At 48.7% G+C, this 15,386-nt stretch overlaps 1 long non-coding RNA gene across 5 annotated transcripts; it reads left to right on the top strand.

Moving 5' to 3' along the window:
• The first annotated feature begins 25 nt into the window (after window positions 1-25).
• On the top strand, window positions 26-15,386 carry LOC132363518 (uncharacterized). 5 transcript variants are annotated; one of them, XR_009502596.1, is made up of 8 exons: window positions 26-146; window positions 2,853-2,990; window positions 4,952-5,135; window positions 6,240-6,294; window positions 10,735-12,689; window positions 13,195-13,324; window positions 14,636-14,677; window positions 14,828-15,386. It is a non-coding gene; the product is annotated as an uncharacterized LOC132363518 (long non-coding RNA). The 5 variants fall into 5 exon arrangements; XR_009502593.1 differs by having other exon boundaries at window positions 2,828-2,990; XR_009502591.1 differs by lacking the exon at window positions 26-146 and having other exon boundaries at window positions 1,655-2,990.

Here is a 15,386-nt window from a genome sequence, read left to right as displayed (position 1 = left end):
CCTCAGGCCCCGCCCCCGCAGCCAGAGAGCACCAGGCCTGGCCAGGAATCCGGGCAGGGGCGCGGGCAGCTGTCCTTTCCGTGAACCTCTAGCCTCCCGCGGCGAGGAGATCTGCAGGGCAGGAGTGCATGGCCCGCAGGCATAAGGTAAGCCCAGGCTGAACCAGGTACGCGCACCGAGTTAGGCACGGGCAGACCTAGTGTACGGCGATACAGGCACAGGTACAGCCGCGTACTTTCAGACCTAACTAAGTACGCCGAAGGTACAGTACGGGACACAGGCGTTGGTCCACACACACGGCTGGAGGCAGAGCCATAGTTATCAAGACAGGTACACCCAGGCAGGCACTATTCGCATTGAGACAGGAACACTCAACAGGTACACCGTGATTGGAGCAGGTACACAGAGCTGGGGCCCCATCCAGGGCCAGGTACAATTTTTTCTGAAATAAGGACCTTGCCAGGATAGAAGGGCAAGTACAACCTGCCTTGTCCCAGCTGGAAAGACTTGCAGCCAGGACCAGGAGCTCCCATTCCAGGGCACCAGGTGCCACCTTTGTCGCTTTTGAAACCACCAATGATCCCACCTAGCCAAGTCCCTGCTTTGTTGTCTGGTCATCTTTAAAGACCCCCAAATACCTCTTCTTCTGTGTCTCCCAGGCACAGGACCCCCAGGGGCTGGCCTCCAGGAGAGGGGGAAAACGAGGCTCCTTCCGTTGTGCCAGCACACGTGCTCACCACTACTCCTGCCCAGTGCTGTGTGTACTGTAGACGTAATCTTCAGAACAGCCCCTTTTATAGTTGGGAAAAATTCAGTGAAAAGTGCAGTATATTTAGACATTCATTCATTGTAGTAACTACCTTTACGGTAGTAAAAATATTAAGTAATGAGTCCAGGTTAATAATCATAATGATGATAAGTCAACCACAGCGATAATGCCTTGCATTTATGGAGTACTTGCTGGGCGGCAGGCACTGTGCCAGCGCCTTGCAGACACTTCCGTGCCTTTGCATCTCCTGTCTCAGCCCCGGGAGTGCCCTCCCCTTCTTCCCTCCCTACTGCTGCCTGGCCAATTCTATTCCTCTTTTTGATGATGTCACCTCCTCTGTGAGGCCTGCCCAGACTCCTTTGGTGCTGAGTTGCTTCCTCCTCGGTGCTCCCACAGCACCCTGCCTATGACCCTACGTGCCGGATTGTGATTGCCAGCCTGGACCGCCTCCTGGGCCAGGACCCGGCTGGGACTCCGCCCGTACTCCCAGGCCCTGTGCTGCCCAGCACTGTGCCAGAGGGAGCCAGCAGGACTGGGCGATGAGTCACACAGCTCCGTGTCCTCCCAGAGTGAGCCGCGGTCTCGCTCTCTTCCGGCTCATGAAGGCGGCTCTTTCCTGAGAAGCTGACTGTCTTCTGCAGAACCCAGGACTGCTCTGGGGAAACCCTGCTCCACTTCTAGCTGGATTTTGCAAACTTTGGCCCGAATCCCCAGGAGCCCTCTGGATCTAATGTGCTCAGCCCACCCGCTCCCCACCCCCCACCCGCTTCCCCCCCCCCGCCCCCCATCCCTTGAACGCCCGTCTCAGTGGCTGGGCTTGCCAACTTCCTTCCTGGAGCCTTCCTGCTCTCCTGCCACCTGCTTGCACCTGGCTAGCCTGAGTGGGGTCTGCAGAGCTCCAGGACTGGTCGCCCCCTGGGCGGGGGGACGAGGAGAGGCTGGAGAGAGAAAGGTCCCAGGAATTACCTAGGACTTTGGTAGCTCCACCGGGCAGCTCAGACTGGGAAGGACACAGGAGCTAGGTCACCACTGTAGGAAGTGTGGGCAGGCTGTCCCCAAGCCTTAGCAGTGTGGCCGCAGAGGTTCAGTTCCACAAGCCCTCCTGGAAATGGAGAAAGGGCCAGATCCCTCCCATGTTTTGAGGCTCCTAATATATTTTAAAAAGACTTGTCGGACTTCCCTGGAGGTCTAGAGGTTAAGACTCTGCGCTTCCACTGCAGGGGGTGTGGATTCGATCCCTGGTCAGGGAACTAAGGTCCCACATGTCACACAGCATGGCCAAAAAAAAAAAAAAAAAAAAAAGGACTTGTCACACTAGGAGCTATAAATATTGAAGTATGTTTTAAAATTCAGTTGAACAAATGAACTCTTTCATCGTGTATTCAAATGCAGTGCAGTACATTTGGGCTACTGACAAGATAATTGGAGGGTTTGTTTTAAAAATATATTACTTCCTCGGAGAAACGGCTGATTCTGGGGCTGGGACAGGGATAAAAGTGAGCTTGGAGTGTCTTGTGGTGCCAGAGTTAGGAAGTGCCCCAAACTCAAAAGGGTAGGAGTGTGTCAAACGGACTCGGGAGCCAAAAGCTCCCAATGGCCAAAGCTGCAACAATTAGAGCAATAAAATAGATAATGGAGTATTAGATAGTAACCCAAAGTATAAAATCCATATCCCTGAGTTGGTACTGGTAGAAATAAATTGTTGAATAAATAACTAGCTGGGTGGGGCCAGGGTAGAGACAAATCTTACAAATAACACATGTAGGTTCTCCCTTCTCCAGGCTAATTATCCTCTCCTCTTCCTTTGAATGTGCCCTGGGCTTAGTGACTTGCTTCTAAATCACAGAGTAGGGAAAGGGAACAATAGGAAGTGTATGGTGGAGACACCTGGCAGACACCACCTTGACCGAGTGATCATGGTTACCACCACCCCATGATAAGTCAAGTGGCTATCATGTGCCCCCAACAGTATGTGATGAGGAGGGCAATTCATCCCTGTGGTATTCTTCCCCAAACCCGTAACCCCAGAGAAAAACCTCAGACAAACTCTCATTGAAGGCCATTCTACAAAATACTTGATCAGGACTCCTCAAAACCGAAAGGGTCACGAAAAGCACGGAAAGACAGAAGCAGACCAGAGGACATGAAGAGACACGCCGGGTGGATGCAGTATAGTTCCTGGTTGGATCCTGGAACAGAGAGAGCATTAATGGAAAAGCTGGTAAAATCCAAATAAGGTCTGGATTTTAGTTAATAGAGATGTACCAATTTTTTTCTTTTTTTTTTTTTGCTTTGACAAAGGTACCACAGTGGTATGAGATGATCACATTAGGGGAAACTGAAACTATGCGGGGGTATGCGGGAACTTTCTCTACTATCTTTACAACTCTTTTGTAAATTGAAAATTAATTCCAAAATTAAAAAGTTTATTTAAAAAATATGTATATAATTTCATGGGCCTTGTAGGTAAGAAGGTCAGATGGCTTTGTTCATTTCTATTGGTATATATCTATATATCCTATATATCTATATATCTATATCTATAGATATATCTATATCTCTGTATATCCTTTTGGTCTATGAGGTCCTGGCCAGATGGCGCGCCCTCTTCCCCCAGTTCAGCCACCCCTGCTCCCTGTTCTTTGCTGAACCTTGAATGCTCACATTCTGGACTGTTAGAGCTGGAAAGCCCCATAGAGACTGATTATCCCAGAACCTTCATTTTATAGATGGAGAGACAGAGCAGGAAAGGGACTTGCCTCTGGCCACGTGGCAAGTTAATTTCGGCAAAGTTGAGAATGGGACTAGCCAGGCTTTCTCCATCCCAGGCATCCCTGGCCCCATTTGCCAGAGACAGGGAGATCAGACCCACACAGGTGCTCAGAAATACTGGTGACTTAACTTGAGGACCTGATAAGGGCAATGCCTTACTCAAAGGAGAAGTAGAATCTCAGGTGTCTGTTGGAGAGAGCAGTGGCAGGGGACCCCTTTGGCCTCGCTGTGTGCTTGCTTAGCCAGTGAATCCTACCTGGTTTTGAAGATTTAGGAAGCGGCGGGGTCTGAAGGCAGGCAAAAGGGTGAGTTGGCTTGTCTCCCTATCCCCACTCCCACTCCTCCCCAGCCCCAAAGCCACTGCGCTGAAGGGGCCTGAGAGAATCCTGCAAGGCCCTGATGGTATGCAGAACCTTGGGTCCCCAGTCCTGGGGTTGAACACTCCCCAGTCTGTACTGGGGGGGCACAACTTTGGTGAGATCCTTGAAGCTACCAGAGATAGCTTCCCTCGGGCCAGGAGAGTCCAGGCTGGGCTGAAGTGGTCCTGCTGCTGACCTTACTGGGGTGGACATTCATGCCCTCTGGCCCGAGATGGGGAGGGGCCTGCCCCTGTCCTGCTGCTGCCCGCCTCACTGTGTTTCCACACTGAACTGTAATGGTCTGGGGCACCACTGTCTCCCCACCTCACTGTGACTCCTTGAAGGCGGGTCCCTGGGACACGACCTGGCACAGATGTTGGTAAATCTGTGGTGAGTCAGTGAACGAGGCAGCCGGGGTTCCAGTTATGTTTTGCTGTGGACATCTCTGTTGCTTCCTCTTTGCCAAATCCAGCTCACAGATGTCCTCTTGTATCTGAAAAGGGCAGGCATAGGCCTGGGAACTGGGGAGTCTGAGGTTCACCTGGGCCTCCAGCTGAGCCATGTCTGAAAGGCTGGGTGGGAGTAGAGAACTAGAAGCTTCATGGGTGAACTTGCATCTGGGCCAAGTCTAACCACAGCTGGGCTGACGTCGACTCACGTGGTCAGTGTGGCCATCCACAGATGGGGTTGTCATTGAGACTAGTTCACAAGATCCTGGAGGTCACTAATGTGCAGCTCACATGCTGGTCAGAAGTTCTGAAGGGCTGTTTGAGATATCGCTGGTTGATAAACACACCACAGGAAACTTGCTGGTGTCTCTTCAGCACCCTTCGTCCGATTCCCCCTTCCTATTAGTGCTGGGAATTTCCCAGCCATGTGATCTGGTCAGAAATGACCCCATTCCAGTAGTGGGGCCTAACTGGCTTAAGCAAATCAATACATCTTATCCTTCAGGTTTGGTAATTGGTCAGGAAAGGGTACATGGCCCAAATCAGGCTAACCAGGTTAATGAGTCTCAATTCTGTGTCTTTTCTTTATGTTAACCGGGCAGCAAGCTCTCTGTTTCTTGCCAATCACAAGTGAGAAAAGCAAGTAGTCCCAAGAGTTTCTGGAAGCCACCTTGTGACACTTCAGAGGAGGCAGAGCCAAGAGACTAGAAGAACACTGGTCCTCTGTAACAGCTGCTGGATCGAGCCTTGCCTGAAGCTATTCCTAGTTCTAGACTCTTTGCCTATGTAAGCCCATAAATTCTGTCACTCACAACCAAAAATATCCTTTATAATGATAACAATAATTACTTAATATTTCTTAAGTATACAATAATTACCTAAATACAGCTTAGGGGATAAAATCTTACAAAATGTGAGGTCTGTGGGGATGGTTTGGAAATAATAAAATAGACTCTTAGTGGTGAAAAGGTCAGCAAACTGCTGATCTAATTCAAGCTTTGCCACTTGGCACATGGTAAAACGAAGGCCCAGGGAGGTCTTGAGATTTGCTTGAGGTTTTATAGCTGCTCAGAGCCTCCTGACAAATTCTTGATGTTTAATGATAATAATTGGAATGCTTGAATTTCTATGCATTCCCTGTGAAATCATTGCTTTGTGTTTTTCTCTTTTCTTTTGTGTGTTTTTCCAAGAGACAGAGAAAGAATGGCAATAATCCTCTTCATTTTGCAAACAGGGAGGCAGAAGCCCAGAAAGGCTTACAGATTTGCCAAGATCACACAGAAAGGCAGTGGTAGAGCTGGTCCTGGAGGCCAAATGTCCTGAATGTCATTTCAGGTTCAGCCGCCTCCACCTCTCCTCTTGTGCTAGCCACCTCTGCCTCCTTTAGGGTAGGAGTAAAATGAAGGGTATGGTGGGGTCCCTTCATCTGGCCTTGCTTCTCAGCTGCTAAGTGATTAAAGAGGACTTTGAGTTGTACAGGCCAAGGAGATGATTGTAGGCCCTGGAAGATGGTCCTCCCGCCACCAACCTTAGGAAAACCAAGGCTGTAAGGCTCAGAGAAAACTCAGGATATTTCTGTTGCCAGCGCCTCCACAAGGGAGGTCAACCTGGAGAGATGGGAGGCTGTATGCATGAGATTCTGGCCTCCCAATCTATGTGACCCCACCTCTGACATCTACCCTCTCCTCCCCAAAAGCCTTCCACGACCCCCAACATTTTCAGTAGGCACAGGATTGATATGCCGGGTTGCACAGGCAGTGCACGGCACAATTTGGATTATGATCTCAATGGCGCCCCCTGGAGTTGTACAGTTCGCAGCTTGCACAAACATACAGGATGAGCCCAGGTTGTATTTCTCAACATGTTTGAACACTCCAATTGTTTTTACAGAGATCAATGACCTCACAAACCCTTTTTCGAATAAAGAAGATAATTTTTTTGCAAGGTAAGAAGATATTTTGAGAAAATTTATTTTATTTTAGATCAGTCTGATTCCAAAGGTTGTATTAGAAAGTGTATATTTCATAAGATTTGTTATTTTAAAGGCTACTTTTGACCCTTTCCTATTTAATAAATAATGCCAACTGTTTAATAGAATTTAAATTAATTTTATGAGGAAAATTAAGATTTATAGACAAATGAATTGAAAATATCTTGTTAGGCTTGATTTGGAGACTGAATGTATGCTGAAATTGTCATTATAGATTGAAATTTAACTACATGCTATGAATTAAAAAACAGATTTGCTTTCAATACATGGGAGTTTAGAATTTTGGCATCTTGTGCTTCATTTTTGTGATTTATTTGGTTATTTTCAAAACACATTTTGTGCTTTGTTTCTAAACGAAGAGATAAGAGAGAAGATATCTCCTCAAATAACCCATTTCAGGTATGAATATTACTGTTATTAGCTGTTATTTCCAAAAGATGAAAAGCTAAAATGGCTATATTTTCTCTTTTTCCTGTTGGTTTTTGAAGTACTAGAGGCATCTTGATGTTATACACAGATTTTTTTTTTTTGAACAGGTGTTACATAAACAATGTAAAAGGTTCAAAAGGTACAGGTGTGTTTTGAGTAGAACCAAAATCTCCTTTCCATGGTCCTTAAAGTGCTTCTGTTCTCCAGGAACAACTGAAGTTAGCAATTTCTTGTGTATCTTTCCAGATAGAATCTATGCAGCCACAAGCAAATATTTGCTCACGTACATTCTGCTTTGTTTCTCTTTATTTTTATACAAACGAGGCCCTCTCTACAACCAGCTGCACCTTGCTTTTCTCACTTCCTAATAGACCTTTGAGATAATTCCATAATTTATTTAGGCACTTTGTGACTGATAAGACATTTAGGTTGTTTCTGACCTTTAGCTATTACAAACAACACTGCAAGTAGACCCGCATCTGCTCACCACTTTGCAACTGCACAAATACATAGTAGGATGAATTCATCTTGCTGGGTCAAAGAGTGTCTTAGTTTGCTAGGGCTGCTGTAACAAAGTACTACAAACTGAATGGTTGAGCAACAGAAATTTATTATTTCACAGTTCTGGAGGCTGGAAGTCTGAGATCAGGTGGGGCCAGGTTGGCTCCTTCTGAGAACTGTCAGGGAGACTCTGTTCCAGGTCTCTTCCATGGCTCCTGGTGGTTTGCTGGCACTTTTTGGTGTCCCTTGGCTTGTAGCTGCATTACCTCATCTCAGCCTTGATGTTCACATGGTATTCTCCTTGTGTGTGTGTGTCTATGTCCACATTTCTCCTTTTTATAAGGATAACAGTCATGTTGGATGAGGACCCCTCTCCACTCCTGTATGACCTCATCTTAACTAATTCTATCCGTAATGTCCTGATTTCCAAATAGGGTCACATTCTGAGGTACTGAGGGTTAGGACTTTAACATGTGAATTTGGTGGGGGGACACAATTCAACCCATAAGAGAGGGCATGTGAGCGCTGACCTTTAGAAGAATACTGCTAAATTGCTCTTCATAGAAATCGTACCATTACCTTCCCACCAGCAATGATGAAAACGGCCCATGTCACCATATCCTTGCCCCACCGTGGTCACCAGACGTTTTGATCTTTGCCAACCTGGTGGATGCAAAATGGTATCTCATTGTATTTCACTTACTGTAAGTGAGGATGAAGTTTCTTTTTTCTTACATTTGAGACCAATTTGCATTTTGGGGGCTGACTAGTTGTTTACGTCCTTTGCCTATTTTTCTATTGAATTATTGGTCTTTTATCCTTACTGAATCACAGGAGCTCTTTAAAGATAAGGGAAATTAGCTCTTTGCGATAGATTTCAAATATTTTCCTTTCCTATTCAGCTGTCATTTGACTTTGTATGTGTTTCTTTTTTCTTTTTTTTTTTTAAATTTCTTTATTTCTTTATTTTTATTTTTGGCTGTGTTGGGTCTTCATTTCCGTGCGAGGGCTTTTCTCTAGTTGTGGCAAGCGGGGGCCACTCCTCATCGCGGTGCGCGGGCCTCTCACTGTCGCGGCCTCTCTTGTTGCGGAGCACAGGCTCCAGACGCGCAGGCTCAGTAGTTGTGGCTCACGGGCCCAGTTGCTCCGCGACATGTGGGATCTTCCCAGACCAGGGCTCGAACCCATGTCCCCTGCATTGGCAGGCAGATTCTCAACCACTGCGCCACCAGGGAAGCCCTCTTTTTTCTTAACTCAGGAAAAATTTTCAATTTTATGTAGAGAAACAGATCATTTTCTTGTATGGTTTGGGGTTTTTCTGTGATACGTAAGAAGGCCTCCATTCTTAAGATTATGACACAAATACGCCCATTTTTTTCTGACACATATATGGTTTCTTTTTTTTATGTATAGTTAAAAAAAAAATCTGTTGGAGGGAGTTCCCTGGTGGCCTAGTGGTTAGGATTCCAGCTTTCACTGCCATGGCCTGGGTTCAGTCCCTCAGTCGGGGAAGTGAGATCCTGTAAGCTGCGTGGCACAGCCAAAAAAATAAATAAAATAAAATAGGTTGGAATTAATTTTGGCACGGGTGTAAGGTAGGGACCCAATTTAGTTATCCTGGTGGATTCTTGGCGGTCCCAACAGTATTTATCAAATAACGTGTGAAAATTATGATCAGATGTAAGCAGTGTGTAGATAGGAGGAATTTACAGAAATATTTTCGTTAACTTTTTTTCCCAATTTACTTGTATTTCAGCATCAAATTTTGTTTTTTTAGGATTTTTGTCTTTAACCAGTGATCTATGATGGGTATAGACTATAAATTTGTTATTATAATAAAAATAATTTAAAATTGTTTCATAGGCAAAGCTACGCCAGGGGCTGGCAGTGTTCAGCTAAGTGATAAAAGGACTGAGTAACTGCGAATCACCGTTTGCCAAGCACTCAATCTCTCAGTCAAGCAATGCCCTTTAAACAATTAATACAATGTTTGTTTGTTTTTTTGGCTGCACTGCACCGCATGTGGGATCTTAGTTCCTGGACCAGGGATCCAACCTGTGCCCCCTGCAGTGGAAGTTCAGAATCCTAACCACTGGACTGCCAGAGAAGTCCCAATACAAAGTATTTCTTAACTGATTAAAATACAGAAATTGAAACATAACCCAGTACTGCATTTAAAGACATGAATCCCCTGGGAAAACTCCTCAAGCCCTTGTTGGTTCATCTGAGGGGGTTAAGAGTTTGAATCCCAACTTCACCACCTCCTGGCCCTGCCACCTTGGGTAACTTGCTTGACATCTCTGTGCCGCATTTTTCTTCATCTATAAAATGGGGAAAGCAATAAGAGAAGGTTCTGTAGGGCCTGAAGTTTCTGCAGTTTGTGGGGAGGATCTTAAAAATTACAAATGTAAAGTGAAATGATAGACTAAACTCCCTGAAGTAAAATGGAATGGGCATGGATGTAAAATGAAAAGATTTTTCATGAAAAAGGTTTTGGCTGAAGGTTCAATATAATCCCATGTTAAGATGGCTGCCCCCAAACTAATGTGATCTCAGGCTGCATCTTTGGCGGTATAGATTGAGGATGAGGGAGGTGATAGCTGGAAGGTTGGGTTCAATTCTGGTTGCCATACCTTTGAGGGGACAGGGAGAGACCAGAGGCCAATTTGTGGAGGGCAAAGGATAGTGAGGAATTGGGGATCCTGACTTCAGAGAAGAGAGACTCGGGGGGCAGAGAAGGGAGCACCAATAACCCTGCCTGCTCCAAGGGCAGAACGCGGAGATGACAAGGCACTGAGAACCAACTCTGACAGAACTGTCCCACAGTGAAAAGGATTGTGTTCAGAGGTAGTGAGCATCCTGTCACTGGTGGTATGCAAGAAGGATTAGGAAAGGATTCCTGCTTCGAGCTCTCAGTTTCAGCAAAAATACTAGACCTTACTGATAAAACATCCTTGTTGGCTATATATACACATATTGTAGTCAACAAATATGTAGTCCATATTTCCCCTATTTTAAGATGTACTTTAAGAAATGAATATTACTGAAACTGGGATTGTCTTACAATCAGTGTGTACACTTAGTGAACAACGCATCCTTCTTTCTGAAAAGTTGTTATTCAAGCATTTTTGAATCAGCAAAATGAAGTGTACAATTTGGGAAGTTGTTCTGACAATCTGTATTTCATCTTACATTTGCCCTATTAGAATGTATGTCTTGAACTAAAAGAAATCTATCTAAATAAATGATGTATATTAAAAAAAAAATACAGCCTTCTCTTCATAGTGAAGCCATACTCAATCTATTGAATCTTGCAGCTGGTGACATTCTACCTTGTCACTGCCATCCTGGCATCAGAAATGGAACAGAGATAGGCTATTAAACCGGTTTTAACAAATTCAGGGCAGAAGGTTCTTGGCTGGGGGAAAAAAATTCCACTTATCAAGAGATGTTATTCCTTCAAAGGATGAGAACCTGTTTCTTCATGAAGAGAGTTTGGAGGGAGCTTTTTGTTCTGCGAGGCCAACATCTGGATTTGACTATGTCCATCCTCAAAAGGAGATTTCTCATAATGGACCGGACTCCAAACACTCAGAGCACAAGGACCGGTGCGTTTTCAAAAGGAGACACTTCCTGAGACGCGTGAGGGCCCTCGTGTCTCCGCAGCGCCAGCTCTGGAGGTCGGGGGAGGGCCCCGCGCCCTTGACGTCTAACTTTCACGCTGAAAGACTTTCCGTCACCTTCCGCCTCCCCGCCGTACTCCGGGAATTTGGGACCTGAATTCATTTAAAAACACCTGTGGTTTCAGGGAGGCTCTTTTTTATTATAAGGCTGCCAAGGAGATCTTACCATGAAAAACCATTTGAGAGACGAGAAAGAAGGAAGCCAGGCCAAGGCCGGCGCGGGCTGTGCGGTGGGTTTGGGAAGGATGCTACGCGGGGCCCGGCCACCTGCGGACCACGCAGGCGGGTACGTGCCCGCGGAGGCGGGTTCGAATTTCGGCCCTGCGGGTCCTTTCCGACGCGACCTTGGGGGAAGTTGTGTAACCTCTGCGCCCCGCGACGCGCTTTCCTGGAGCCCGAAACTGGAACGAAGCCTCTGGAAGCCCTGACATCAGAGGTGACGCGAGTCTTCGCAGGCGATGACTAGGCAAAACCCGCTGCCACTCCCTTTCCCGAGTCCCGGCCGCGCGGCGCGGGCGTGTCACCTCCGACCAGGTGTTTCTGGCTCCTTCAGCAGCTTCTCTACGGCCCCGCACCCCAGCGCCCCCGGGGCCCGCCAGACCCTCCCTGCCTCCTCGGCGACACCGCCGGGCCTCTGATAACACAGCCCGTGGGCTGGGCTGTGGCGCCCCCTCGTGGTGACCGCAGGGAGGCGGGGCACGAGAACCTTATTGCCACATCTCAACCAAAGGAAGTCCTTTCTGGGGTCCAGCCTCGACCTCTCCTGGGGCCGTTTGAAGCATGAAAGTCAGGTCATATGGAGTCCAACCGTTCCTTTTCGAGGCTGGGCCGGGCCACCTTGAAGCCCAAATGGAAGGGACCACCTGGAGTGGGACCCTGCCAGCATTTCTCTGCCGAAAGGGCCCTTTGAGGAGTCAGGCTAAGGACTGTTGTGCGGGGGGTGCATGAGTGGGGATCTCACCTAGGTGTGGGAAGGACAGAGGGGCCCCCAAAGGAAGGATCGTAGCTTAGGGCTTTTGAGAAAAAAATAAGGACTGGGAGCGGAGCCTGTGCCTGAGGGAGGGTTTTGGTGCATCCCTCAACTCACTGACCTGGTCAGCTTCCCCCCACCTCCTGGGACAGATTTTATCAGTGTTTCAGCAGTATTGGGGAAGGGCCTCAGCGAGCCATTTTTCTTAATAAAGAAAGCAAGAGGGACTCAAGTTAAGCACCAGGCAGAATGTCTCAATGATGAGAGATGTTGAACCTCAGAAAAGAAAGCAGAGGGGGGACCTTCCCATCAAGGCGAGCCCCCAGGTGAAGTGAGCTGTGGACAAAAGTGAGGCGGCCCCGGAAGCTCCCTGTCTATCCCGAAGGGCCTGTGCCTAGGGTGTAGTCCTTGGGGTCCCAGGATGGAAAGGCCTCTTGTGAGGTTCTTGGTGGCTCTGGCCCTTGGGCATGGGTTGAACCTGGGCAGGTGAGGATGGGCAGGGGGAGAAATCGAGGTCCAGAGTCATTGCTGCCCCCATCCCGGCCCACTTGGCAAAGTCGTCTTCCTTCACCGCTCAGCTTGCCTCTTCTCTGGACAGTTCCTGATGCCCCTGAGAGGTCCTGCTGCCCCCCTGTCCCCCAGGTGCTCCCATCACTCCTGTCCTATGATGGTGGGCTCCAAGCCATCCTGCCCTCTGGGCTGTCGTGCTCCGTCCTGGCTCTCTCCTCCAGCACCCAGCATGCTGTCCAGCACATCACCAGTGCTCAGTGAGTATTTGATAACTTCAGTTGATTTGGGAAGGGCTCCAGGTCCTCCTTGGCTTTAGAATAGATTTGGGCAGGGGGAGAAGGAGGCTTGAGTGGTGGTGATCTGGGTTGTCCCTCCTCTTTCTGAACTGCCCTGTTTCAGACTCTGAGTCCCCAGGGAGGGTTACTGCCCCCTCCATTTAGACCCCCTCCTCACACTGCCTTAGGATCCCAGCCTATCCCCCTCCTCATCCAGCTTGGCCTCTGATTTCCCACGCTGGGCCCATCTCCCCCGCATGGCTGCCCTACTCACCCTGATCAGGCTCTGACCCCCACCCCGGGCTGCCCCCTCACCCCGTTTGTGTTCAGACACTCCAGGCCAGGCTGTCCCTTTAGGATAGACACTCTCCCCACCCCGCTGGGGCTCTGACACCCTGTGCCAGGCTGCCTCCCACAACGTGGACCCCTCCTCACCCGGCTGTGACACCCCCCTCCTGTCCGCCGTGGTTCTCCCACCCCCATGCAGATGTCTCCCTTGCTCTGCTGCCCCTGATGGTTTTCGGACTGAATGGTTCAGGAAGGAAGAAAGAGAAGAGGAGGAGCAGAAAAAGTATTTTAACGGTGGAAATTTTTGTGCAAGCAAAACCTTGGAAAGAGTATGTAAAATAGAGCTACTCTGGTTCAAGAGAGCGAGAAGGGGGGGAGGGGGGAGGAGGGGAAAGGGGAGGGGGTAAGAGTGAGCCTGGAGCCCCACCCACTGGGTCCTACTCTCTCAGAACTGTCATTAAATCCTGCCAGGGGTGGGGAGTGGGAGTAGGGAGGTGTTCCTTGGTGTACCATTTGGGAACTACGGGAAAAGAATTCTGCCTAGAATAAAAAGGGTGCCACTTTGCAGCCACTAAGATGTCCTCTCTGAGCTTTTCTGAGAAGGTAGCTCCCACAGACAGAGGGATGGAGCTTGCTGGTAGCCGTTGCTGCTGCCTGGAAGATGGGTCTCTGAGGGGGCCAGAGGGCCCTGGGCAGGTGTTGGGGGCCTGTGGGTAGTGGGTCAGACTCTGCAGGACACAGGCTGTGAGTTACAGGACTTCTGCGTGCCAAGGCACCGGCCAGATCACCCCTTCCCCATTTGTGCCCCTTTGTGACCCTCTCTGTCCCCATCTCTGGTCACCTCCAGGAAGAGAACCTGGAAATTCTGCTTCGGTGGCTGAAGTAGATGTCACTGACTTTCCAATGGTCAAAAGTGAGCAACACTTCACAGTTTACAAAATACTTTCACATCCATTCACTGGTTGATTTGATCTTTGCAACTGTTGGTAAGGGTAGTGCTGTGGCTAATCCCTCCACCCCCAGCTTCCCTGGAGAGAAGAGGAAGTTGAGCATCAGGAGTTGCGTAAGTTGCCCTCAGCGGCAGAGAGGAGGCCCGGAATCCCAGCCTCCATTCCCAGCACCTTCCGGGCACCCTTGGCCTTTCCCCAGCCTCTCCCCACCCTGACTCTTCATCACGCTGACTGAGGTAATGAGCTTCTTTAGCCTGAGCCAAGTGTGAGGTTAGGGCTCCGGGTTAGGACTCTGTAGTCAGGCAGAAAACAGGTCAAGGGTCAGGACCTTTTCCCCAGAACCCCGGGGGGCAAGCTCTGAGCCCCCCCCTCACTGGTGTGGGGGATTTGGAGTAGGATGACCATATAATTAGTCATCCAGATTAGAACACTTTAGAGAATGAAAGGGAGCGCTATTAATAATGACTCCATGGCTACAGCCGTGAACAGGGAGGTGAGGTCACTATTATGGTACCACCTGCCTAGCTGCTCCTTCTCCACCTCCACAGCCTCGGACCCCCAGACCTGATGCAGAACATCGGCCATTTACTGGGCATTTAGCAGTGCTGGACACTCCATAGAGCTTGCTTTAGTAGATTTCCATGACAACATGTGGCTGATCCACTTATTGTTCCCATTTTATTAATGCAGAGACTGAGGCCCAGAAGACTCTTGCCCAAGAACACACAGCTGGTAAGTGGTGGAGCTGGACTTTGAACCCAGGGAGCCTGGCTTCCCTTGACAGGATAATAATAACATTTTAATGAATTGGTTTTGCCCGCAAGAATTGCCATGGGGGCTTCCCTGGTGGCACAGTGGTTAAGAATCTGCCTGCCAATATAGGGGACACCGGTTTGAGCCCTGGTCCGAGAAGATCCCACATGCCGCGGAGCAACTAAGCCCGTGCGCCACAACTACTGAGCCTGCGCTCTAGAGCCCGCGAGCCACAACTACTGAGCCCGTGTACCACAACTACTGAAGCCTGCACACCTAGAGCCTGTGCTCTGCAACAAGAGAAGCCACTGCAATGAGAAGCCCGTGCACCGCAACGAAGAGTAGGCCCTGCTCGCCGCATCTCGAGAAAGCCTGCACGCAGCAGTGAAGACCAACACAGCCAAAAATAAATAAATCGGAAAAAAAAAAAAAGAATTGTCATGGAATGGGGTTTCCCAATCTTTCATCAGACCTCTCCACCCGCCCCCGCCGCCCCCCACCCCAGTCTCTCTTAGCTGTCTTTAGCTCAGGGACATCATTAAAAGGACCTTTGAGTGGTGAGGGGATGTGTAGATGAGGAAGGGAGCAGGGAGTGGAAGAGTAGCGGCAGGATGAGAGTAGTAAAAGCTACCATTAATTAAACACTTACTGCATACCAGCCTCTGTTTTAAGTGTTTTCAGTGTATTA

Source organism: Balaenoptera ricei, chromosome 1, assembly GCF_028023285.1.
Source record: "Balaenoptera ricei isolate mBalRic1 chromosome 1, mBalRic1.hap2, whole genome shotgun sequence".
NCBI classification, from domain to species: domain Eukaryota; kingdom Metazoa; phylum Chordata; class Mammalia; order Artiodactyla; family Balaenopteridae; genus Balaenoptera; species Balaenoptera ricei.
Note: the sequence above shows the minus strand (reverse complement) of the source record. Positions and strands in the feature narration are given on the sequence as shown.